The 27,926-nt window shown below is 39.2% G+C and overlaps 1 long non-coding RNA gene across 1 annotated transcript in view; it reads left to right on the forward strand.

The window, feature by feature from the left end:
* Positions 1–26,615, forward strand: part of LOC122295674 — a 71,293-nt gene extending 44,678 nt beyond the window's left edge. The window contains exon 4 of the long non-coding RNA XR_006238220.1: positions 26,215–26,615. This is a non-coding gene — a long non-coding RNA (uncharacterized LOC122295674). The remainder of the gene's footprint in view (positions 1–26,214) is intronic.
* Positions 26,616–27,926: the final 1,311 nt, after the last annotated feature.

The raw sequence follows: 27,926 nt of genomic DNA on the forward strand, positions 1-27,926 counted from the left end.
ATGGCATGATGTCACCATTCCAATTAGCTACAGGAGCCAGACCTCGCTCCAAGCAACATTCAATGCAGCCCATCCTGTAGGGGACAGGTTCACACCTGTTTGTTTCATGCTTGGTGACTGGAGGAACAGTCTGCTGCCTTACCCCTTCTTGGGCCCCTGCGTTCCTCTAGTCACCACGTATTAAGGGGAACAAATTTGCCAGGAATCCTACATGCCAAGAATCATGTCCCATACTGGGTTGCCCGCATTAAATTTAGGTCGACGTTGAGCTCCTATAGTTGACATGGGCGACCGCATTAAATAGGACATCCTGCCATCCAGGACATATATCATTATAGTGATGAAAGTATCCAATGAGAAATCACTATAAATTGAGGAGGGCTAACAATGGGAAAGAGGTTACAAGCTTGATACATTTCTTAAACCTTCAATGGCTTCCTGCTTTCCTAGTTCTTAAAGAAAAGATCTACCTTTGGCATTGGTGGTGACGCAACCACCCATATCCCCTTTCTTCCACCCTAATAGGTACCACAAAGATTTTGTTGCCTACCAACTACAAAACACGCATCAACATTTGCTTTGATTGTCCAAGTCCCCCTCTTGACACCTAGTGCTATCGAAACTTGACACCTAGTGTAGTCAGTTTCAAATTGGGCCTTGTCACTTGGGTCGATGCCTCTCGCTCAAAACCTGACGGGCATAGGGAACACCACTTGGGAGTGTCCTAGACCCCTTGGCCACCCAGTGTGGTCAATTTGAGATCCTACCAAGTGACTTATGCCGATGTTCCATGCTTGCATCACAACATCCAAACGCTACCCAGTGGGGTCGATTTGTAGATTTTGGATCCCTCTTGGTCACTTAGGTTGATGCTCCATGCTCGAACCTCGATGGGCATAGGGGGAACTCCTCTCTACTTTCTTCCTTTTCTACTCCCCTCCACACTCCAACCACCCACAGCCCCTTTTCTCTGCCATCGTAGGTACTAGAGAGTTTTTGTTGCCGGGTAGCTTCAAAACATGCATCAACTTGCACGTTATTTGTACTTACACGCATCAACATGGTTTGATGCTCTGTGCTCAAACCTTAATGTATGCAGGGGAATTACCTCTCCCTAGTTTTCCAGTGCTCCTTCGCCCCTTAGCATGGTCGATTATAGATCCCTCTTGGTGACTTAGGCCGATATTCATCGCTCCTGCGTTTGTGTCCAAACACCACCTAATGTGGTCTATTTCAAATCCCACCTGGTAGCTTGGTTAAATAATCTGTGGTCGAGTGTAGGGGCAAACACCTCTCCCAAGTGTCACAGTCCCCTTCGCCACCTAACGTTGTCCATTTTAGATCTCGCCTGGTCTCATTGATAAATCCTTTGTGCTTGCACTTTGGCTTCTGAATGCCACCTAGTGCAACCGATTTTAGATCCCACCTAGTTTCTTAGGTTGTTGCTCCGCGCTCGGGCCTAGGCATCCAAATGCCTCCTAGTTCAATTGATCTTAAATCCCACCTGATCATTTGGGTCAATGCTCTGCACTCAAACATTAGTAGCTCACTCCAACTGATGCCCCACTCTGAAAACTCAACTGCCACGAGGGGAACACCTCTCCCAAGTAACCTAGTCCCCCCTCACCACCCAACAAGATTGATTTTAGAACCCACCTATGAAGATCGATGCTCCGTGCTCGTGCCTCAACGTCCAAATGCCACCCAGTCCAATCGAGTTCATTTCAGCCTATTCACTTGGGAGTGGTTTTCCCCTCATGCTAGTTTAGGTTCGAGTGCGGGGCATAAACCCAAGTGACCAGGCGGGATCTGGACTCGACCGCACTAGGTGGTGTTTGGACATCGAGGCACAAGCACGGAGCATCAACCTACGTGATAGGGAGAAATCTAAAATCAATCACACAAGGTGGCTTTCTGATGCTAAGGTACAAGCGAGGGCATCAACTTTCGTGACCCTGTGGGATATGAAATCAATTGCGTTGGGTGAGAGGGTGAATGGGACACTTGGGACACTTGGGACACTTGGGACAAGGTGTTCCCCGCTGCGCCTGTTGAGGTTTGAGCTCAAAGCATCAACTTAACTGACTAGGCAAAGTTTAAAATCGACTAGGCTGGGTGGCGTTTAGACACCGAGGTGGAAGAGCTGAGCATCATCCTAAGTCACCAAGTTGGATCAGAAATCAGCCACGCAAGGTGGCGTAGGGGGACTGGGACAGTTTGGAGAGGTGTTCTCCCAAGCTCCCTTTGAGATTCAAGTGCAGAGCATCGGCCTAAGTGAGCACACAAGATTTGGAATCCACTGCAATAGGTGGCGTTTCGTCACCAAGGAGCGGGCGCGAAGCATCGACCTACGTGACCAGGAGGGATATGAAATTGACCAAGCTGGGTTGCCAGTGGGACTGGGACCCTTCGTGCCTTGGAGAGGTGTTCCCTTTTGTGCCCTAGAGGTTGCACATAGCATCAACCTGAGTGACTAGGCTGGATTTGGAATTAATCGCACTGGGTGGCATTCAAACGATAAGGCACAAGTGTGAAACATCAGCCTATGTCATTAATCAAGATCTAAGATCTATTGTGCTGAGTGGCAAGCAAAGATTTTGACACATGGGAGATGTGTTCCCTTGTTCCCTTCCTAGGTTCAAGCTTGGAGCATCGACTGGCATGACCAGGTGAGATTTGAAATCCACCAAACTAGGCGATGTTTGGATGCCTTGGCATGATTTTGTAACATCTTCCTAAGTCACTAGGTGGGATCTGAGATCAACCGCTCTGGGTGGCGAGGGGGATTGAGACACTTGGGAGAGGTGTTTCCCCATGGCCCATTGAGATTATGAAGAACATCGACCTAGGTGCCCAGGTTGGATTTGAAATCAACTGCACTGGGTGGCATTCAAATGACAAGAAGGGATTGGGGCACCAAGTGGGCCTTGAAATCGACCGCACTAGGTGGCCAAGGTGACCGAGACACATGGGAGAGGAGTTCCCACCTTTGCCCTTCGAGGTTTGTGTGCGGAGCATCAAACTAAGTGACCAAGCAAGATCAAAAATTGATTTCATGGGAGAAGTGTTCCTCCTGCACCCATCAAGGTTCAAGCGTGGAGCCTTGACCCAAGTGACTAGGTGGGAGTAGAGTATAGATCTATGAGGCCAGGTGAGATCTAAAATCAACAGCAAGGGGCACCTCTCCCATGTGCCCCAAACCCAATGCGAGATCCATTTCAAATCTCGCCTGGTCATTCGGGTTGATGTTTGATGCTTGAGCCTCGACGGGTGCAAGGGGAACACCTCTCCAAAGTTGCTGAATTAGACCGATGCTCCATCCTAGCACCTTGGCATCCGAATGCAACCTAGTGTGAACAGTTTTAGATCCCACCTGGTTACTTAGGCTGATGTTCCACGCTCACACTTGGCATCCAAAAAACCCTAGTGTGGTCGATTTTAGATCTAGCCTCTGACCTAGCCCCGTTCCATGGGCCAACAACAAACTAGGAAGACATAAACTCACAATCACAAGGAGAAAAGAATGCCAAAAGACATATTCACAAAGTATTCATGTGGTTACAATGACCCAAGCCCCTAACATCGGGCGAGACACACAAATTAAAAAGAGAAACAAAAAGAAAGTCAACACAAATGGTCATGGGCGGGTACAAAGTCCACTCGGGAAGGAGCAAATCAAGCCAAGTACAAAGTCCCAGCAGCATCGTGGGTTCTTCGCTAGGTGTCCTATCACCCTCTCTAACCCCAAGGAATATTCTCTGCTCCAGGCCTGTTATGGAGATGTTTAGCCCCCTCAATCTAGCGCATGATCCAAACAAGCTTCTTGTTAACGGTAACAAGCTTGCCCTCCAACCTTTTCACCCAATCCTTGCGGGACCTCAAGTGACTAGGCGAGATCTGAAATCGACCACACTAGGCAGGGTTTAGATGCCTTGGTGCGATTGTGGAGCATCAACTTAAGTCACTAGGTAGGATCTGACATCGACCCCGCTAGGTGGCGAAGGAGATCGAGACACTTAGGGGAGGTGTTTCCCCTTTGATCGTCTAGGTTCAAGTTCCAAGGTTGGGCAGAGCATCAACCCGAGTGGCCAAGCAGGATCTAAATTTAACTGCACTGGGTGGCGTTCAAACAACAAGGTGTGGGCATAAAGCATCAATCTAAGTCACCTGACTAGATCTAAAATTGACTGCACTTGGTGGAAAAGAGGGATTGGGGTACTTGAGAGAAGTGTTCCCCTCATGCCCATCGAGGTCTGAGTGTAGAAATCGACCCAAGTGATAGGCCAAATTTGAAATCGACCCCACCTGGTGGTGTTTGGATGCCAAGAGGTGAGTTAGAGCTATGAGACCGGGTAGGATCTCAAATCGACCATGCTGGTTGGTGAGTGGATACTTGGAAACTTAGGAGAAGTGTTCCCCTCACGCTAGTTAGGTTCAACAAAGAGTATCAACATGAGTGAACAGGCAGGATTTAGAATCGACCACACTGTGCGAAGTTTGGACTTGGACACATGGGAGAGCTGTTCCCACCTTTGCCCTTTGAGGTTTGGAGCATCAAACTGAGTGACCAGGTAGGATCTGAAGTCAACCATCAAGGTGTGACTATAGAGCATCGGCCTACTTGACCATGGAGTCAACCATCAAGGTGTGACTTTAGAGCATCGGCCTACTTGACCAAGCGAGATCTAAAATTGACTGTGTTGGGTGCTTTGAATAGTGGGGTGCAAGCACAAAGATGGGAGTTCCACTTGTCGAGGTCTGAGTGCAAAGCATTTACCCGATCGACTAGGCAAGATTTGAAATTGAACGCATTAGGTGGTGTTTGAATGCTGACGCATGAGCATGTAGCTTCAACCTAAGTAACCAGAAGGGATTTGAAATCGTTCGCTTTGGGTGGCAATGAGGTACTGGGAAACTTGGGAGAGGTGTGCCCTCCTACTACCATCGAGGTTTAAGTGCATAGCTTCAACCCGAGTGGTTGGTGGTGTTTGCACGCAGAGGCATGAGTCAGAGCATATACCTGAGTAACTAGCAGAATCTAAAAATGACCACACTGTGTGGCATTAGGATGCTAAGGTGTTGAGTGGTGAGCGAGACTAGGACACTTGGGAGAGGTGTCCTTCCTATGCCCATCGATGTTCGAGCAGAGACCATTAACTCGAGTGAGCAGGTGGGATCTAAAATTGACTACACTTAGTAGGGCTTAGACGTTGAGGGGCGAGCATGGAGAATCGACCAAGCGAGATATGAAATGTGTTGGGTGGTGACGAGGGAATGGGGTGGGCACTCAGTAGAGATGCACCCATCGAGGTTTGAGTGAGAAGCATTTACTCAAGCAATTGAGTGGGATCTGAAATCAATGGCACTGTGTGGCGTTTGGATGCTAAGGCGTGAGGGTAGAGCATTGGCCTAAGTCACTAGGCGAGATATGGAATCCACAACGTTGAGTGACAAGGGGGGACTGGGACACTTGGGAGAGGTGTTCCCTCTTGCTCCCATCAACGTTTGAGCATAGAGCATCAACTTGAGTAACTAGGTGGGATCTGAAATCAACCGCACTTGGTGGCCTTTGGATGCTGAGGAGTGAGAGCAAAGAATTGACCTACAAGACTAGGCGGTACTTGAAATCGACCTTGCTGGGTGGTGACGGAGGACTAGGACACTTGGGAGAGGTGAGCCCATCGAGATTTTAGTGATGAGCACTACCCGAGCAACAAAGCGGGATCTAACATCGACCGCATTGTGTGGCATTCAAATGCAAATCGACTGAGTAATTTGGGAGGATATGAAATCAACTGCACTTGGTGGCCTTTGGACATATAGGAGTGAGTTTGAGCTTCGACCTAACTTACCACTGGGGTCTAAAATTGATCGCATTGTGTGGCATTAGGATTCTAAGGTACGACATGGAATATCGGGCTAAGTCACCTGGGCAATTTGAAATCAACTGCGTTGGGTTGCGATGGGGGATTGGGACACTTGAGAGAGGTGTTCCTTCCAACGCAGAGCATCGACCTGGATATGAAACTGACCGCACTTGGCAGTGTTTGGATGTTGAGACACAAGCACAGAGCATCGACCAACGGGACTAGGTGAGATTTGAAATCAACCGTGTTGGGTGGTGAGGGGAGATTGGGACAATTGGGAAAGGTGTGCTCGTCGACGATTGAGTGCAGAGAATTTACTTAAGCAACCATGCTGGGTCTGAAATGGACCACATTGGGTACAATTTAGATGCCAAGGCGTGATCACAGAGCATTGGCCTAAGTCACCAAGTGGGATCTGAAATTAACCATGCTAAATGGTGAGGGGGGAATAGGACACTTGGGAGAGGTGTTCCTTCTAGTGCCTGTCCAAGTTCAAGCACAAAGCATCAAACTGGGATATGAAATCAATTGCACTTTGTGGTGTTTGGATGCTGAGGCGCAAGCACAGAGCATCGACCTATGAGACTAGGAGAGATTTGAAATCTATGCTGGGTGGTGAAGGGGGGGGGGGTTGGGACACTTGGGAAAGGTGTACCCCTCGAGGTTTGAGTGTGAAGCATTTACCCAAATGACAGGGCTAGATTTGACATGGACTGCATCAAGGCATGAGCACAGAGCATTATCCTAAGTCACTAGGTCAGATCTGAAATTGACCATGCTAAGTGGTGAGGGGGGACTGGGACACTTAGGAGAGGTGTTCCCTCCTACGCTGGTCAAGGTTTGAGCGCATAGCATCGACCCTAGTGACCAATGCCTTGCTCTAGTGCCTCAGCATCCTAACACCACCTTGTATAGTCCATTTCAGATCCTACTTGGTCAAGCGGGTTATTCCCCCTCACCACCCAATGCGGTCAATTTTAGATCCCACCCTGTGACTTAGGTTAATGCTCTACGCTTGCATTTTGGCATTCGAACACCATCTAGTGCAATTAATTTTAGATCCCACATAGTTAGTTTGGTCGATGCTCTATGCTCGTGTCTCAGCGTCTAAACACCACCTAGTGCGGTCGATTTTAGACTTCACATGGTTACATAGGCCGTTACTCTACACTCACGCCTCGACAACCAAACATCACCTAGTACGGTCCATTTCAGATCCAGTCTAGTCACTCAAGTCGATGCTCCACGCTTGAACTGTAACAAAAAGATGTGGGGGAACACCTTTCCGAAATGCCCCAGTCCTAGCTCACCACCCAATGTAGTTAATTTTAGATACCGCCTGGTTACTAAGGCCGATGTTCCATGCTCATGCCTTAGAGTCTTAATGCCACCTATTGTAGTCAATTTTTGATCCCGCCTTGTCACTCAGGTTGATGCTCCGTGCTTGAACCGTGATGTGCACTGGGGGAATACCTCTCTAAAGTGTCCTAGTCCCCCCTCACCACCGTGCAAGGTAAATTTCAGATCCTGCCTAGTGACTAGGGCTGATGATTAGCGTTAGCACCTTGGCGTCTAAAATCCATCCTATGAGGTCGATTTCAAATCTGGCCTAATCATTCTAGTTGATGCTCCCAAGTGTAGTCAGTTTTAGATTCAACCTAGTCACTCAGTCGATGCTTTGCGCTCAAACCTTGACGATGCAGGGGAAATACCTTTCCAAGTGCACTAGTCCTCCCTCGCCACCGAATGTGGTCAATTTTAGATCTCACTTGGTGACTTAAGCTGATGCTCCGTACTCGTGCCTAGTCGTTTGAACACCACCTAATGCATACAATTTCTGATCCTACCTCGTCACATCCCTATTCCCTATGTCGGTGCACCACGGCAAGATAGACCCTAATAATTCAAAAGAAAATGTTGCAACCTTGGAAGACATAAAACTCACAATCACAAGGGAAAGAGAATCCAAAAGTCATATTCACTAAGTATTCGTGTGGTTATAAGGTCTCAAGCTAATAGAAGGTACCCCTGGGATCGCCTTCGCCCTAGCCCTGGCATTGCCTCCACCATAGCCCCTTTGGCACCCCTTTTTTAGGGTGAGATGATGACGAGCACTCCTTCCTCTAAGGTCCTAACCCGCTAAGATGCCCCAAGGTGGAGGCACAAGAAGAATGAAGGACTGCCAACCATAGAGCAGCTTGTTTAACTGAAGCATATGCTAAAGACAAGGAGGACCAGCCTTCACTCAACAACACCGAGTTCCCACAGGAGATGCCCTAGGGAGCAGGATACTTGGGCGGCGTCATGTCGGTGGGAGCTGTGCCCACAGGTTCCTCAAGTTTAGAAAGGACCATCTTGCCCTAATAGGAAAACCTCTTTGGTGCATTTCCTGATGAGTCCTCCAGTTTAATGGGAAGGGAAACTGAACTCATTGCTCCCGACTGGTCCCATATGGCGAGTCGTGCTTTCCTAGGAGGCCTTAGATGCCACGAGGGGCTAAGCGGCCACTAGAGGGCTCGTCGGGTAGCACAGCAAAAAGGTTCTGCTCAGTGGGGGAGGCAATCCCTTTTGAACTGAAAGGACCACCAAGCAGCTTAGGGAAATCCAAATCCACTTCCCCCAAGAGAACTGCTACCCTACCGTTATCTCAGGATGCTTCTGCTACCCCTTTAGGTGACCAAGGAGTGCACCAGGGCGGAGGCGATATGGGAAAATGGCCGATTAGCTCAACAACATCTTTTCCCCTGTAAGACTCTTCTCCCATTCACTTAGCTCCTTCTCGAGTGGATTACGAATTCCTGGACTCCCTAGGGTGTGACCTAATGGCCGATGTCTTCCGTGATCTCGTTTCCTGCCCATGATTATTCAAGTTGACTTTCATTATGTTTTCTCTTCTTTTGTTTTTTTTTTTTTTTTTTTTGTCCTACCCAATGCTGGAGGTTACCTTATATTGGCTCAGGTCCTTGTAGCCACAGGAATACTCAATGAATATGACTTTTGGCATTCTTTTTCCATTGTGATTGTGAGTTTTCTTCCTGATTTCCTATCGTCCTTTGAATTATCAGGGTCCACCTTCTCATGGTGCATTGGCCCAGGGAATGGGGTTGGGTCAAGGACTGAACACGTTGAGCGACAGTTAGAGGCCACTCAAGGGTAGGATCTGGAGTCGATTACTTTGAGCAACAGTCAAAGGCTACCTAAACTCAGGCAGGATCTAGAATCGATTACACTAGGTCACAGACTGGGACACTTGGGAGAGGTGTTCCCCACTATGCCCATCAAGGTTCGAGCATGGAGCATTGACTCGAGTGACCAAGCAGGATCTAAAATCTACAAATCGAATGCATTGTGTGACGTTTGGATGCCAAGGCGCCAGTGTAGAGCATTAGCCTAAGTCACCAGGTTGGAATTGAAATCAACTGTGTGGGATGGCCAAGGGAGATTGGGACACTCCTAAGGGGTGTTCCGCCCTGCAACCATTGAGTTTTGAGTGCGGGACATCGAGGCCAAATCTAAAACTGACTACATTAGGTGGCATTTAGAGGGCTGAGGTGTGAGCACGTAGCATCTATGTCACTAGGCAGGATAAAAGATCGACCACGCGGGTGGTGATAAGGGACTAGGATATGTGGAATAGGTGTTCTCCCTTTCTGCGGTCAAGTTTTAAGCATGGAGCATTGAGCTAAGTGAATTGGCCGGATATGAAATCGACTGCACCTAAGTTTCAAGTGTAGAGCATCGGCCTTGGTTGATGAGAAATGTGTTCCCCTTGTGCCCGCTGAAGTTAAAGCATGGAGTATCAGCCAGAGCGACTAGGCCAGATTTGAAATCAAGCACACTAGGTGGCATTCAAAAGCCAAAGGGAAGCACAAGAGCATCGACCTAAGTCACCTGGCAAGACCTGAAATTGACTATGCTAGGTGGTGAGGGGGCACTGGGACACACCACGGTGGCATTTGGACATTAAGACGCGAATGTAGAGCATTGGCCTATGAGACTAGGCAGGATTTGAAATCGACGGTGTTGGGTGGCGAGGGGGACTTGGACACTTGAGAGAGAGGTGTTCACCCCTATGCTCGCCGAGGGTTGACCCCAGAGCATTTACCTAAGCTATCAAGCAGGATCCAAAATCAACCTCACTGGTTAGCGTTTGGATGCAGAGGTACGAGCGATGAACATTGGCCAAAGTCACCAAGCGAGATTTGAAATTGACCTTGCTGGATGGTGAAGGGAGACTGGGACAGTTGAGAAAGGTGTTCCCCCACATAAGTCGACTTTGAGCGCGAGCATCAAACATTGTTGAGGCATGTCAGAAGTACAATTAATGCGCATGTCAATGAGTGTTTTGTAGTTGCTAGGCAATGAAAACTCTTTGGTACCTGTGAGGGTAGAAGAAAGGGGCTGAAGGTGGTTATGTCGCCACCAATGCCAAAGTTAGGTCCTTTCTTCAAAGTTTGAGCCTGTAAACTCCTTCCCATTGTCAGCCTTCCTCAAGGGGCTGGGGGAATGATTGAGAGATATATCGAGCCTGTAACTTCCTTCTCATTGTCAACCTTTCTCTTTTTATAACGATTTATTGTGGTATCTTTTTGTCACTATAGTGGCATTTATTCCAAACAGCAATGATGTTCCATTTAATACGGCCGCCTGTGTCAACTACAAGAGCCCAACCTTGAGGCTAGCTACTATGAGCTGCATTCAATGTGACCAATCCTACAGGGGATAGGATTCTCGGCATGTTTGTTCCCTATTAATGCGTCCTGACTGGAGGAACCTAGGGGCCCATGAAGGGGTAAGGCAGCCGGCAATTCCTTTTGTCACCACGCATTAATGATCCAAGTCCCTGCAGGATCGACCACATTGAATGTAGCTCAGAGTGAGGTCTAGCTCCTACAGCTGTCAGGAACGGTAACATCATGCCACCCGAGACAAATGCATTATAATGACAGAAGGATTCCATGAGAAATCAACTATAAATAGAGGAAGGCTGATAATGGGAAGGAGGTTATCGCTCTAACTTTCCATAGCTTTCTGATTTCATGGTCCTTGAAGAAAAGACCTAATTTTGGCATCGGAGGTGACACAACCAACCCCTACCACCCTTTCTTCCACCCTCGTAGAGTTGTTGTTGCCTGTAAGCTAAACAAGACAATCAACAGAAATAATAGAGTAGAAAGATTGTAACTATTATGATTTATATTATATATATAACATTTTTGGCTTCTTCTTAAGCAAACTATAAAACTGAAAAATCATAACTTTAATGAAAACAAGCCAAATTATTTGATCTTATAGATAAAATAATTTTAATCAATGAGCTCACATAAATGTGAATTCACCATTCAATTTGGTCTCATGTCATGTTTGCTTCTTTAATAGAGCCCCCATACCTGATTAAGGCTGCTAAGCTATATGATCAGAGTATACCTAGAAGTTTACTAACAAAAGAGCAAGCATTCTCAGCATGGTTGAGAGTAAGATGAGCACCTCTTCCAGCAATATATTGGTTCTCATCCTGAACCACCAAAAAGTGATACATTAAGTAGAAGGATTTAGATGTAGAGAAAGAATATCGAAGTGAATGTCTTTTACTGCTTGCACCTCAGGTTGAATCACTTTTTTAACACCCTGGGTCTTTGAAGGTCTGGGTTTTGACCCATAAAATGCAAAGCATTTTGTAATTTCTTTGTGAACATTTTCTGTCAGAAAACAAGCATAGACTAGTAACCACACATACAGTCATTCACAAAATAGCAGAGCTAGAATCAATTGTGTGCTCATCATTGCAGACATGCCTAATATGTACAAGTCACTCCCTAATTGCAGAACAGATGGCAGCCAATGCTGCTTCAGCATCAGCTATTGCCTCGAGTAACTTAGCTCTACATTGACTTGCAAGATCTACCTTTCTCCTGTATACTTCTAAACATTCTTTTTCAAGCTCAAGCTACATTTTATCCCGATCAGCATTTGATTCACCAATTCGTCCTGAATAATATGATTTAAAGAAAACGGGAAAGAGAAATCATTTTTAGCGAACTATATGCACAATACAATTTCAAAATGAGTTGGGAATTATAACGAAGGAAAAATGAAGAAGAAAAAGAAACTTATTGCATATTCAAAAGACTCCCAAAGAACCTAATGTTCATATAGAAGGGATCCACATGTTGTTTCCACTTACAGAAGTGGATCTTTTTGAGGATTAGACATATTAAGCAACTGCGCCTGCCAAGAAAAGCAACATAACCAAAAATATTTAGAAATTACAATTCTAAATAGTATAAAAACATTATGGTAATCTAGGAGAAGAAAAGCACCGACTATTTGCAAGAAAACATGGGAACGAGAAGGAAAGTGAAATTAAATGATAAACTGAAATCCAAAGAGATAAGTTCTTTATCCCCTACCATAACTGCAATCGCAGCAGCCATTAGTATGCTAAAAATGTTTGGATGAGAAGAAACAGTGTTTCTTGGGAAAGTTTGCTGAGAGTCGAAATTTTTTTCATAGAAAGAGACGTAGCCGTTTGAGCAAAAGGTACCGTTGATGATTTTTTGTTTTTTGTTTTTTTTTTCTTTAAATGAGATCTTTGGAACACAGAGATTTGAGTTTCAAATTGTTTCAGAAGCTGAGATAGCTTAATATCCTCTTACTGTCTATTTATTATTCTACAGTATATTTGAAATTTTTGTTTTTTTATAATTTTCTTTTAAGTACTTTTTTAACATATTTAATCATTAAAAAATTTTAAAAAATATGCAACTTTACTAATAATCATTTCCTTAACCATTACATAAAAGAGAATTAAAAAAATAAAACAATTAGTAAAAGAATGGTAGAAGGGTAGTAAGCCTATAATTATTCTAGAACTAGGTGGTTTGGATTTCCGATTTTGCAGTATAGGATTTTTTCAATAGGACGGCGACATTGAAGCTAGTAATTACAAAGTTTTCATTCTTAGACCTAGTAATTACAAAAATAAGTCGTTCAAAGTGTCGGTTTGAATTGTCTAAGATTTTTATAATTTTTATTTTAAATATTTTATAATATTATATTTTAAGCAATTTGGACAGTTAGAAGAGATTATGTTAATCCACAATATTTAATATTGGGATTTACATTATCTAAGATATCTATGCTATATAGTCCAAGTGCTATATATCTCTTTTTAAGAATCAAGAGTGACAAGGTATAAGAAATTTTATGATTGACAAATCTTATTCATAAGTTTGATGAATCCAATCTTTCGTTGGAAATTAATTTCCTTCTTAAAGAGTGGCGACTCTAGACTTTGAAAATCAATTTCTAAGGTGTTGCCGGAAGTCTTGGAAAATATATTTATTAAGGTGCGAGAGGGTAATCTTTCGTTTTGGTTTGATAAGTGGATCTCTAATGGACCTTTAGCTGTTTCAAACTCTATGGTCTCTTGTCCACAGTTGAAAGTTAAAGGTTGTTGGGTTGATAACGTTTGGGATGAGCGATTGTGAGAAAGCTTGGTTGGTTGCAATCAGGCAAGGGATATTATTGCTGCAGTTCCAGGTCGACGTGAAGGTAAGATTTGTTAATTTGGTTGCCAAGTAGTGATGGTAAGTTCTCTTTGTCTTCAGCGTGGGATGTGATACAAGTAAAGGGGCCTAAGTTGGAAGGAATGGAATGGATGTGGAGTAATCTTGGAAAGTGAGGTTTAACCGCCTCCCAGTAGATGTTCATGTACAGTCCGTGGGTGTTCCTTTAGTTTCTCATTGCAATTGTTGTGGTTTGGGTGAGATAGAGGATCAAGATCATGTTCTAAATTCAGAAGATATAGCCAAAGAAATATGGAAGAGGGCGTTAGTGGCATTAGGTGTAAATTGCAAAGAGTTTACAAGTTGGTGGGGATGGGTTTGCTTCTGGTTTGTGTGTGCCAAGAAGTCATCTCAAAAGGGAGTGCTGATTAGGTTGATGCCAGTTTTAATCTCTTGGAAATTATGGAAGTGGCAGTGCTTAGCTAGGATGGAAGGGAGATGTGATTCAGTGGATAGTGTATGGTTGTCCATTAAAACTTGGTTGCGATTAATTTCTAGGAAGCTTCTGAAGGTTGGGACTGCATCTTGCTTGGACCGTGCTATCCTTGAGGAACTTGAGGTACAAGTTTTGCTTAAAAATTTTCGTTGTCCTATGCAGATTTCTTGGAAGAGGCTAAGAGAAGGTTGGTTCAAGTTAAATGTTGATGGCTCTTCTAGAGGTAACCCAGGCAGCCGTGGGGGTGGTGGAGTAGTGCAAAATGATAGAGGATGAGTGGTGGCAGCTTTTTCGGCAAATTTTGATTATGGTACAAATAATGAAGCTGAGCTTCGTGCATTATTTCATTGTTTATTGCTTTGTAGGGACCTGGACATAAGGAAGTTGGAGATTGAGTGCGACTCAATGTTGGTGGTATAGAGGATGGAAATATTTTCTTTTACAGTTTGGTATTTATGGGATTTTTGGAAAGAGCTTATTAAGATTATTCATGACTTCGATTACACATCAGTTTAGAGAAGGTAATAAAATAGCAGATTTTTTAGCAAAGTGGGAGGAGGGGATGAATTGTACATACATCGATACTGATGATTTGCCCCTCCATTTAAGAGGTTTGATTAGATTGGATTATCTTGGCTTGCCTAGCTTTAGGAAATAATGTTTGGGTGGGGTTCACCTTTGTTGCAGGTGTTTAGTATTTTGTTAGTAAGGCTTAGTGGTTTATATATAGTTTTCTTTTGTTAGGTTTTTCCTCCACCATAATTGAGAGTTGTTTTCAATAAAGTTTTGGAGGTGCTGTACTCCTTTAAAAAAAAGAGTTAACTTTATGCAATATAATTTTATTGTTTTTATTACGTGTTAGAATCAAAATCACATAAGACTAAAAGCAATAAAATTTAAAAAAAAAATGATTTGTACAAATTCAGGATGCTATGCAATCCTTTTGAAAAAAAAAACAAAAACTATTAAAATACACATTTTTCTAAGTAGGTTTTACTTTTTTTTAAATATTCTTTTGGAGTAAGTGCAACTTATATTTAGCAATACTCATATTTTATCATTTATAACAAAAAACACATTATATTAGGTGGTCCAAACTAAACGCAGTGCGTAAATAAGTTTTTCACCTTCCAATAAGAGGGTGATACGTATGTAAAAATAAATCCAAATCAACTCTCTTTTCCTCAGTCTAAGTTCTCTCTCTTTGTCCACTCTCTCCCTCCTGACTACAAGTCGAAATCCATGTCTTTGTGGGGACTCTCTCTCTTTCTTCTCTCTCCCTCTCTACTCAAGCCAAAATTGAGACCCTTTTTCTTAACAACCTGCATGATTTGTTTTATCAAGTAACTTTTGTCAATGACTCAACTTATCTTCAAGAATTTATTTGTAAAACATGTTCAATTTGTTGTAATAATGACCAATAAAGAGATATAAGTTGCGAAATACCTATACTTCCTCATAAGAATTAAGAAGATCCTCCCATGCAGGCACAAAGTTTAGCTTTCAAATACTCTAGTTGTTATCCTATTTTTAGCATCTCATTAGACATGAGATCTCTATTGACCTTTTTAATGGTACAACAAAGAGTTATATACATGACACAGATAATTTTTGTTTGCATTTCTCAAAGATGAAAAGGAACTAGAAATAAAAAAGATATAAATAAGAAAGAAAGAAAGAAAGATAGATAGAAAGAAAGTAGAGTCAATCCAAAAGACCTATATAACAGACTTATTTTGGATGTTGTGGGCACGATTTGAGATGAGAGAGAGGCGACGACGAAATGGTTCTGAGCTTAGAGGAGAGAGAGGCTACAAGTTTGAGATGAGATAGAGAGAGTGACTGTAGAAGGAAGAGAAGAGCTGATGAGAGAGAGAGAGAGAGAGAGAGAGAGAGAGAGAGAGAGAGAGAGACTCCAGGAGGGAGAGAACGAAAAAGTAGATTCTTTCCTCATTCTACTGTGAATAATGGATACCACTTATGTGTCTAATTTTTATCCAATTTGAAGTTTTTCTCTTTTATAAAATCTCACCCACTCCAATCTAAACACTCAAATAATCATATTCATTTTCATTTTCACAATCCAACTATCTATAATATAATAATCTCATGTGTACATAGATGGTAACATCTTATATTTAAATAAAAATGTCATATGTACAATCAATAAAAATTCCATATCTATATATAATATTATAATCTCAAATGTGGGACAAGAAATAAAATACTAGTTTGAAATAGCTACAGTTCTTTTCATATATGGAATGTAAGATGAATTTATTATAACTAATATTTTATATAAAAAGCATTTAGCTAATTCAATGTGGGCTCAATTTAATCAACATTCCATAAAATATGAAGAGCACTGACATTTAGCTAATCCAATGCTAGTGCTTGAATGTACTTGTTGTACTTTCTATAATCATCTTTAGTTAAAAAATATTATATTTACCATTTTGTTACTTGGTCGTGTTTTTTTGTAAGTTTTTTTGCAATTTTATGTAAAATTTTCTCAGCCTCTTTGTCAAATAGCACCGACGATGTTGATCTCAAATTATCAATCGGTTGCATATTTATCCGATACCTAAATAATTACCAAAACACTTAGTAAATAGGCTACACATTAAATTAAATATAAATGTTCACGTGTGTGTTTGTGCAAATGAATGTATACACATAATTTGTTTTGTAAAATTACTTTGGTACAATTAGTTTTGGTTCTACCTTACATTGTTCACACCAAGAAGATCCTTCAATGAATTTACTTTTGTTTTGCATATAAGGCATGAACTATAATACCATCAAAATTTAATGTCTATTTTTACAACTTTACATAAGCACATGACTAATAATTCCTACAATATTAAATTGTTATTAATTATTATAAAAAGTGTATAAACTTAAAAAATAGTATAGTGTATTAAATTGAAAACACAAAATCAATACGTTTGACTCTGCAGATCCATTCGAGTTCTTTAAATTCAGAAATTTTTTTCTATTGTGGAATGGAAGTTCTATATTAGATATCACCGGTTGCTCTGGTTTCAAGGTTTTGACTTCCATTCGTGAGACATTCTGAAATCTAATTCATTCAAAATATGTTAATAGATATAATTAATATGATACTGATTCATTATTTAGAGAATAAAAAATAATAAATGTTATTATTACTTATCCAAATTCAATTTCAATAATATAAATGCTACCTCTAAATGTCTTGACTATTGTCGAGGTAACTACCACCACAGATGGTTCTGGATTATTTTTAAAAAAATCATCTTTAATCTGCGTTATGGTAGTCCCCCATAAAGTGGTATATTTGTTCCTAAAATTTATAATGCGTGAATTAGACATTTTTATATGTAATATTATTAAACAGTAAATTAATTTATCTATGATGTAACATGAAATAGAATGTACATACTCTTCTAATAGTAATTGAATTGTCCATAGCATGACAGGATGACCCTTTGAATTTCTCTTCTCTACAGCTCCCACATATTCTAATCTTCCAATTACATTTGATAATGATCCGAAGACATAACATGATGTTTAAATTTAAATAGAACTTTAGTCTAAATTTTATGTATGAGAGATGATAATCTTTCATCATATAGAAAATAGAATTTAAACTTAAACTTCATATATGAGATGATAAGATTTTATTATATAGAAATTCTAGTCAAGTATGTAGGGTCAGCAACATTTTGACATAGTTTCATAATTTGTAAAGTCAAACTGGAATTTAGGTACTAATTGACTAAATCCATTAAGCTTAGAGACCAAAGTTGATGATGCAAAGAGAATCTTATAATTCGTAGGCACTGGACGATACTTCCCTTTACATTCTTTAACAACAAATTTTTTATTACATATGTAAACCCTTCATTCAACAAAGGTCAAAATCACTTAACCATATTTTTCCTTATACTTGTATGAATTAGAGTTCCCTTTCAAATAGAAATGAGAAAATATATTAGCTAAAATTAAGTAGGGTCTAAATAAATGTAAAAAGCAGGTATGAAAAAAAAAATCGAAAAGCAACTTAAATTGACATCTGTTAGTATCAAGTCAAGGCTAAAAGGGTCGTGTTGATTTGCTATATTTGTTGCATCCCACATTCGTAATAGTCTAACTTCAATGTTCAATGATTCATTTTCAAATGATAATTTATTCAAAGGTGTGCAATCCATATTCACCTCAGTCAATCATACCTAAACAAAATTTAAATTAAAACATGTTAGAAAAAAATGCAAATTATTATTCATTGGAAGTATAAAAATATATAAAGTTAACAAAACAAACAAATTTAACTGAAAAATAAATGACAATTAAATACTTTTTGGCAGGTTGTTGAAGATTTCATTATATACAATATTTTCTTTTACAAAAATGACCATCGTAGCCTTTTTTTGTGATAAGAATTTTTAATCATTCTCTTCTCTTAACTCTAGAGATTGCGACATATAGTAGACCATGACTAAAACTGGTTTTTCAAGAAAAAGCCCGACACTTTCTAATGTTTCACCTTGACTTTTGTTGATTATCATTGCAAAGCATTTAGAGATTGGAAATTGTCTTCTCTTCATTATAAAATACAATTTTGAGTCGGAAGGAGATAAAATGATGTGAGAAATAGATACTTTTTCCCCTACATGCATTCCGGTCATGATTCGTGCCCCAACAACCCATTTTGATAACCGAGTAACTATAAGTCGAGTGCCATTGCAATGACCATTACTCTGATTTAAATTCTGAAGTAACATTAATGGTGCCCTACTTTCAATCTCAGTCCATTATTTAGAATATCGGGAAATTCCAAAGAATTTAAAAGTTCTACTGGAAACATTGTTTGTTGGTCTGTAATATTGTCTGTGGCTTTACATATCGAATCGGCATTGAAAAATACTTGTTCATCTAAATCGATTGCCTCAACTATTTGTTCTCTTTGACCTTTGGATACGATTGGTAATATTTGACAGAAATTACCGCCGAGAACTTCCCCCCAAATGGTTTTTCTACATTATTTAAGTTGGTAAATTGTAAAATATCTCTTAATGAACAATCCATAGCTTCAAAACAATTCCGATGAGCCATAGGAGCCTCATCCCAAATTTTGAGACTGGTTCTTACCATTAATTCCCCAACTTGAGAGCTCTGTTTAAATAAGCAAGTTGAATTATTTGACACATTAATTGGTATTTGAAATCTTGAATGAGCAATTTGACCACCAAGCAATAATAGAGCTGCAACTCCGAATGAAGCAACTGCAAGTACTAGTTCCCTATCTCAACATAATCAAAATATCAACGTGTTCCAAAGATAAGTTTTTCCTATATCACCATGTTCGTATACAAAATAAAAACCACCCTTTCACCATTCACAGACTCAATGACAGAGTCATATATTCTCCTCTATTCAACATTAAGATTAACAAATAACTTGTAATGTTCCTCATTTAACCCAACCCTATTACAGTCTAACTCCTCTTGTAACAATCTGTTATTGTTTTCCCCAATTAGTAATACATCTAGATACACCATATTTTCAAACTCTCTTAACAATCTTCCATTTCTTACCAACAACTATTCAATTTCACAAAAGTGCATAGTTTTTTTATTTGTATCTCAATAAGATGCAAGTGAAATAGAAAAACTCTTCCTTGGCGATGAAGAATGTCTTCAGATAACAACTCATAGTTAGCAATCCATTATTTATAAGGATCCATAGCCTCACAAAAAGTTAATATTGTGACAAACAATTCACGCAATTGCTTTCCAGATGCCCATTGTGAAGCATGATTTAGAGCTTCATGCCATTCCTTATCATCAAGTAAACCAAGGGCATAACATGTTGACTTGAGATATGGGTATAATATGTTATCTATTGTTCTTATTTTTTCAAAAGATCGAGCTCCTTTAACTATATTAAGAAGTATGTGTAAATAAAATCATTCACCACTTCCAGGATGTGAGTAATATATTCGGCCTACACGTCGTCCTTACTTTCTCAAATTCCATTCCTTGTCTCCATTATTACAAACCCATTCGGATGGAGAACTAGAATATGTTAAATTTCTTGCTTCCTCATACATAGCATTTGAATGCTCATTTTCAAGATGGAAACTTAGTCTCTCCACTGCCGGTTCACAATAATGAATGTCAAACCGAAATATTCTCCAACATGCTTCCGTTGCAGATACATATCTACAATCTTAATACGATTTAATCATATTAATATTAGTAACATGTTGTGATCCTATAGAACCATTTATATGAAGATTTTCTTCTAGAATTACAATCGCACGGTCAGGTCCTTTATTTTTGTATTTGAACAAATACTTAATAGTTATTGAACGATTGCACCATTCTACATTTATATGCGCTTGATATTTCACCAGTAGGTTCATGTTGTAAGGAACAATAAATCTGTTGTCCAACTTAACACCATTCATTTCAATATACATATCGAAATCATCTCTTCTCCTATATACTGCAAATCCATCTTCATCAATTGACGTCTCCCTATTAAATTTGTTCGAAAAAATTTTACTATACTTGTTATTAATCATACAACTTATTGTTGGATTTATAAATCCACATGGACCATGAACCATATATTGGGATCTTCGTTAACACCTGGGATCTTTACGGATATTTTTCTATCTATTTCAGTCTAAGTTGGATGCTTGTCATCATAATGTAAAAAAAGCAATATATGTGCATGAGGTAGTCCTCTCTTGGTATTCAATAGTGTAGATAACTATACACACAATATAAGTCTAGTTAGATATGCACATATATGTCTAGTTTAAGATACAAATAAATATAATAAATGATAAAAATTATTGTCAGCAAGCAACCTCCCTAAGTGTTGGCCATGTTTTAAGTCATGTAGAAGTTGATTGAGTTTAATTTTAAAAACTCTTATGACTGTATCTGGTCGATCCTTTGCTTTTTGTCTAGGGCTCTTAGACAGAAAAGTTTCAATTTCTGTCAATTTTGCATTGCATGTGAATGTTATATTGGCCACCTACAAATGGCCTTTACATCTTGATAATTCTCAACCATATATCTTGGGCTTCTTGTGAATTTGAAGGTAATACAATTCTCTTTCCAATAGATGCAGCAGTTGTATCTCCTCTCAAAACTGCATTTCTCAATCCACTATATAACTCAACCCTTAATTTATGTTCGTTTCTTCTCACCCACATCAGCCGGGTTTCTTTAATACATGTGTATGCATTAAGAACAAATTGTTGGCATAAACGATTGTCATATATTAATGTGTCCTTCTCCTTCACGTTCTTGCAATTTATATGCATAATATTCCCTCATAGTAATGAATTCCTTCTTTTTTTATGTACTTCTATGATCAGTTCTACGTAAAATACCAAGCATAAATCCATCTTCTTCATATGGAAAAAGAAGAGGATACTGTAATGCCATATATGATGGATGCAACTCATTAATCATTTTCAATCCACCTCCTTTATATTGGACAACAATATCCCGATGAGCATCCTCAATATTACCAATGTCACCAATAATAATTGCAGCAATCTCATAACAATTGGGTAAATTATGTTATATTCCATCTTTTGTTCTTGAACTAATAAGACGTAATCCCATTTTATGAATATTATTATCTGAGAAACGGTCCCTTACTGTAATGTGTATGTCAAATCATTTCTTCATTTCTGTCTGTGCTTACTAATGAGTTTAAAATGTGTTTTAATTAAGTGAAGGTCTTGTGGCTCGATCTGGTTCCCTGAAGCTTTAAGTCAGCTTTTAAACAAGCACGTGAGAAGCATGTGTCGTGCAATCTGAAGAAGTGATCCAAGCCGCTGGGTGTGAGACACTTGTCGCAGATCTGGTGCACCATATATAGATACCACTTATGTGTTGTAACCCTAGGGCAGACTCATTTTCTATCGGCTGTAAAATCAGAGAGGCAGAGAGGGAGAAAAGGGGCGATTGTTCTAGGGTTCCTTTTCTAGGGTTTGTTTTGAGTGAGAAATCCGTTCGATTTCTATGTGAGAAAGAGGGGGTTTTTGTATCACCATGTACTGAGGCTTCTCTGTGATTATTGGTTTATCAATAAAGGATCTCTGAGGCCATTCCTGCCGTGGATGTAGACCATTAGGGTCGAACCACGTATCTCGGTGTGTTCTTTCCATGTTTTGCTTATTTTCTTATTTCATTGATCATTCTTATATCCTTGCTAATTTCTGGTATATATATGCTCACGGTTATTTGTTGATTCATGCTTATAAATTGGATCTGGAAGTACTGTATATTCTTGTATAAGATCTGTGTTGGTATTCTGATGGTTTTGTGAACACAGTTGATAGTATTGTGTATATTGTGAATCTTGTGCATTTCGGTTTTGAGTCAAGAAACAGAAATATACTTGTTAAGTTTTTCAGAACCGAAACTGATAAAGCTTTGTTATCTGAATTGTATTTCTTTATTACAAATCTTGGCAATATTTTTTGTATCTATAAAACACAAAGTTTTATAACACTTACCATACGAAGACCTTTCACCAATCCATTCATTTCATTAAGTATTTGGACCAATGCAGTAAGAATTGATGATTCAATATTTTTATTAGAGGTGTTGTGATTCAATACACTCATTCAATTTTCTACTTCATTCTCAGTGTCATAGAAATATAACTATGCAAATTGAGGATTTGAATCATTTATTGGATGTAGGGTTCCAATTTTATGATGAGTTTGACCATTAACTCGAAAGATGTAATGATCACCTCCATCATTGATATTCTTGTCTACATTTCCACCCGTTGAAGTCATAGCAAGGACGATATTATAACTTTGTATTTGTGTCCTAAACTTTTATTAACATTGCCCACCCATAGGACTTAACAGTTCTTCTAAGAGAGAAGGTGGCATCTTAAATAAAGGTAACAAAACTTGACCCTCCATACAATAGAGAAATTCTCGGTTGAGTGGGCATCCTTGATTTTTGAGTTCTTTCTTCATACCATAATATTGCTTTACGCTACTCACATTCATAACATGGAGGATCAAAATTCCAAGGCTCTGTATATTTTCCTGGAACGTAGAAAACAAAACCAAAAAGCATCATTACTATTAATCCTATTGTGAAAAATGATGTCATTATACATGAATTATGTACTTAAGTCATTTACTTGGTAGTTCGTCAGTTTTACTATTTCTGCTTCGTTTACCATCAACACACATTCTTGTTCCACTTCCTATATCATCCATTATCGTTCGTCTACTACGTCGCACAAGTATGTCATTACTTATACTGTCACTACTTTGTTCACCATCATGACGCATTCTTGCTCCACTCCTTATATCATTTACAATCGTTTGTCTTCTATGATATACTAGTCTAGCATTTTGCATTTTTAGTTTTATTGAAGAACAGAAATGGTCACCTCAAAACTATTAATCTAATTCAAATAAAATATACATAGATGGCAGACCTCTTTCACATTAATTTTATAATCCAAGAAAAAAGAGACGAAAGAAATAGTATACCTATTAAAAAGAATGCAAGAAATCACCCAAACTGAACGCCTGAAAAGGCCCTGAACGAACGTTTGAGAACCTTCAGATGTGGTAGAGATTTACTTAGAAAGAGAATCATAAAGAACATCCGTTGTTATTGGAGAGTGAAAAAAATGAGTAATCAGTATAAAAGGTACGTGTTTGAAGCTTTAGAAATACGTGGTTATATATTTTCTTTAATTTGCACCGCTTGATGTTTGGTTCTTCAATTTCCTTTTGCACCGCTCGACATTTTGGACCTTTTTTTTTTAAATTTTATTTCGTTGCCTTTTTTGGTGCCATTTGATCTGCAAATTAAAATAAAAATTAAATGGTTTGGCAAATTGAAATAAATGGGTTGGTGGATTCCAACCCTGTTTTGATTGGTTGTTAATTCCTGATTTTATTGCCCTTTTTCAGTTCCATCTCAAGTATCAAGTGTAAATAAACGGTTTTTTATGTCAATTTTTGGGGAAGGAATCCAAGGTTTTCCCTTTTTTGGTTTAAATAAATAAAAGTGTGGTGTGTGGACTTATTTTTAGAATTTTTCAATTTTAAATAGGGAAGACTAGATGTTAATTTCCAACCAAAGATTGGATTCACGAAACTCATGAATAAGATTTGTTCATCATGCATTTCTTCATGAGCTTTGCTACACATAATCTCACACACCACACTTCTTAAACTAATTGGATTTTTCTACTCATTCTTCATATAAAAAACATTTGGTAAAAGAAAACAAAAAGTGTGGTGTGTGGGTTTATGTTTAGAATTTTTCTTTCCCCATAGTCAATCACACAATTGGATGAAAATTTTTATATCTCGTCACTCTTAACACGCATTTATCAATATTAAATATTGTGGATTAACATGCATTTATCTCTTCTAACTGCCTACTTCTGCGATGTAGATAATACAACAAAAATCTTATGTGCAATCATTTTTACGTATTCTTTCGTGCATTTCACTGATGTGATTGGTTGTGTATTAAAAAAAATTGATCCAACCAATAATATCAATAGAGTGCGCAGAGAGCACGTAAAAATGAATGTATGTAGCATTGCTCATAATACAAATCCCAATGTTTGTAATTTGAATCAGAAATACTTTGGGATCCAAATTTGGGTCTAGAAGAAGTGTCCCGAATGGATTTTTTATTTATTTAGTAATTAATGAAATTTATTTATTAATGTTGTGAATTTTTTATTTATAAATAAATATTTAAGATTATGAAAAAAGGAAAATGCTATGTCCCTACGAATTTTTTACCGAAATTCTCCACCGACTGACTCGGCTGCTGCCAGGTGGATATTAAAAAAATAAAATAGAATAACGAACTGAAAATCTCCAATCTCCCTCGTCTTCCTCATCTCTACGTACAAAACCTGAAATTTTTATTTTTCCAATCTCTCTCATCTCCACCCACGAATCCTGAAAATTTTATCTCCAATCTCCCTCATCTCCAAGCCTAAAAATTTTTTCTCCAATCTCCCTCTTCTCCACCTACGAACCCTGAAAATCAAAAATCCCTAATCTGCCTCATATACCTCATCTCCACCTAAGAACTCGAGAATCTCCCTCATCTCCTTGAACCACACGAACACATCTCCCTGAACCACGAACCCTCGCCTGAACATATCCCCGAGCCATCTTGTCTCCCTCGAGGCATCCTCTCAACATCTGATCTAAATTTCTGCCTATCAAACTTGGATTGAGAGGAGAGAGAAGAGTGCAAAGTGTCTTCAGCAGCAAATTTCTGCTGGCAGTGAATTTCTGTAAGCAATCTCTCCTAGCTAGGTGATTCTTTGTTTTTTTTAGTTTCCATTATTCTTGGAAAGTTTCCTCGATGAATCTTGTTCACTCAAAGTTTTTGCCTTCAGTTTTTTGGTTTTTGGTTGTTGATTGGGCGATATTTGAGAAATCAAGCTTTCCTTTATTATTTCAGTTGGCTTCTTTTTTTAAAAAAATAAAAATAATGTCATCTGAGTTTTATTTAAATATCGCAACCCATATACTGAAAGTATACATAAGAGAATACCTAGTTAAGGAGTGGAATGGGAATAGGAATTCAAAATACAAAAGAAGAAAAGCTAGTATTGCTGTGGACAGTTGACCAGCTATACAGAGATTTGAGGATAGAGGTTTTTAGCTCTTATAATGTTCTCTCTCAGCTTTCCTTATTTTAAGTTGTAAATTAGGCATGCGTTTTTTATGGTTGGTTGTGTGGTAGATGTGAATTTCATTATTTTCAACTCTGAATGTATTTAGTCCTATTGTAGTTTGAGCTGGTGCAGGGTTTCAAAACCCTCCAAATGATGGCTCCCATTTCTCACATTATCGCATATTCTTATAAGAACCGGCTTGATTGAATGATCCATGATATTGCATTCCCAATGTGATTGTAGGTTCCTGTGCCTGAGAAACCACACAAAGAGGATTTGTCAAAAATTTAGGAATGGAAATGGAGTGTGAAAAAGGCAAAGAAGATTAAGTTAGAGAGGCATTCTCAACGATGTGATACTAAACTTAAACTTTCTGCAAGATCTCCATTTCTTATATCCTGAGCTTAATAAAAAAAATTGGAATTCTTTTGAAACAATGATAAGTCCATGGATTTACTTGCTAATCTATTGAACTCTTGATATTGCATATGGTGCCACCCAAAAGGGAAAAAAGGCCTTTGTGTGTAAACTTTTTTATATATTTTTGTCTAGACTTTGGCTGACAGTTGTGTTCAAGAATGTGCTTTTCCTCTCCTGACTCTTAATATTGACCAATATGCTTTTCCTACTCACATAGGTGGCTTGGAAAATGAGAGATGAGGAGGGCTTTTACCATCCCCACAATGTGGATTTCCGTGGCTAAGCATACCCAATGCATACACATTTGAATCATTTGAGTTTCGATCTCCATCAAGGAATGCTTGAGTTTGCCCAAGGGCAACCTTTAGGGAAGTCTGGCTTACACTGACTGAAGATACATTTAGCAAACCTGTATTCAGGTGGTGTTGAGAAGCTATCACACGATGGACGTCTATGGGCACATGGGTTGAAAGTATTTTTATGCTTTGGGTAGTTCTGAGATGTACTTTAATATTGACATGTAATGGATGGGCAGTTTTATGGTTTGGGCATTTCTTGTTGTAAATTTGTAAAAATTTTACTTTTGAGAATGAATGGACAGTTTCAGATTTTTGTATATCTCCACATGGCAATTTCGACTTCAATTTTTACAGGATACCTTGAAAACTTATTCTGGTTGTGAATTTGTAAATATTTTGCTTTTAAGAATGAATGGACAGTTTCAGATTTTTGTATACCTCCACATGGTAATTTCAGCTTCACTTTTTACAGGATACCTTGTAAACTTCTTCTAGTTGTGAATTTGTAAATATTTTACTTTTGAGAATGCATGGATAGATTCAGATTTTACAGTATACCTTGTAAACTTATTCTGGTTGTGAATTTGTAAATATTTTACTTTTGAGAATGAATGGACAGGTTTGTATTTTTGTATACCTCCACATGACAATTTCTTCATCTTCAGTTTTTACAAGATACCTTGTAAATGCATTCCATCACAAAATTGTGCATTACAAGATATTGCACTAAGTCCATTAGTACAAAAATGCATTATAGGAAATTGCACTAAGCCTATTACAGGAAGTAGCTTTACACGATTCAATATTACATTAAAATAACTTAATGGACCCAAACACCACCACATACTTCAATAATTTCTACCAAAATTGCACTCCAATAATTTCCACCAAAACATACTCCAATAATTGTGTCTGAACACAATCATTTCCACCAAAACATACTTGCTAATCACCACCATTTATACTTGTCCTGATAATCATCCTGATCCGAGAGATGCAATTGAGATGGTTGGACGTAAAGAAACAAAACTTAGTAAGAACAACAATAAAAAAAATTAGAAAACAACATGAGTGTCTCACGTTGACACTACTTGCAATGGAGGAGCAGTCGCTCCAATACCCAAATAATCTGTTGTATATACTTGCTTGTGTGTATACTATAGGCAAAAAAAAAAAAAAAAATGTTGTGTCCAAGTGTCCCAATCCCACCTACCACAAGGTCTCATAGGTTGATGCTTCACACTCACACCTCAGTGTCCAAATGTCACTCGGGTCAATGCTTTGCGACTGAACCTCGACGGGAGTGTGAGGGAACACCTCTCCCAAGTATCCCAGGAGACTTTGGCCAATGCCCGCCAGGAGACTTTGGCCAATGCTACACCCTCACTCCTTAGCATTCGAATGCCACACAATGAGAACAATTTCAAATCCCACTAGGTTGCCTAGGCCAATGCTTTGCGCTCAAACCTCAACATGCAAACAAGACCGAGTGTAGTCGATTTGAGATCTGATGTGGTCACACGGGTCGATGCTCCGCGCTCGAACTCGATGGGGCACAGGGGGAAGAGCTCTACCAAGTGCCCTAGTCCCCCCTTGAAACCTAACAAAGTGGATTTTAGATCCCGCTTTG

Source organism: Carya illinoinensis, chromosome 15 (genome assembly GCF_018687715.1).
Source record: "Carya illinoinensis cultivar Pawnee chromosome 15, C.illinoinensisPawnee_v1, whole genome shotgun sequence".
In the NCBI taxonomy this organism is placed as follows: domain Eukaryota; kingdom Viridiplantae; phylum Streptophyta; class Magnoliopsida; order Fagales; family Juglandaceae; genus Carya; species Carya illinoinensis.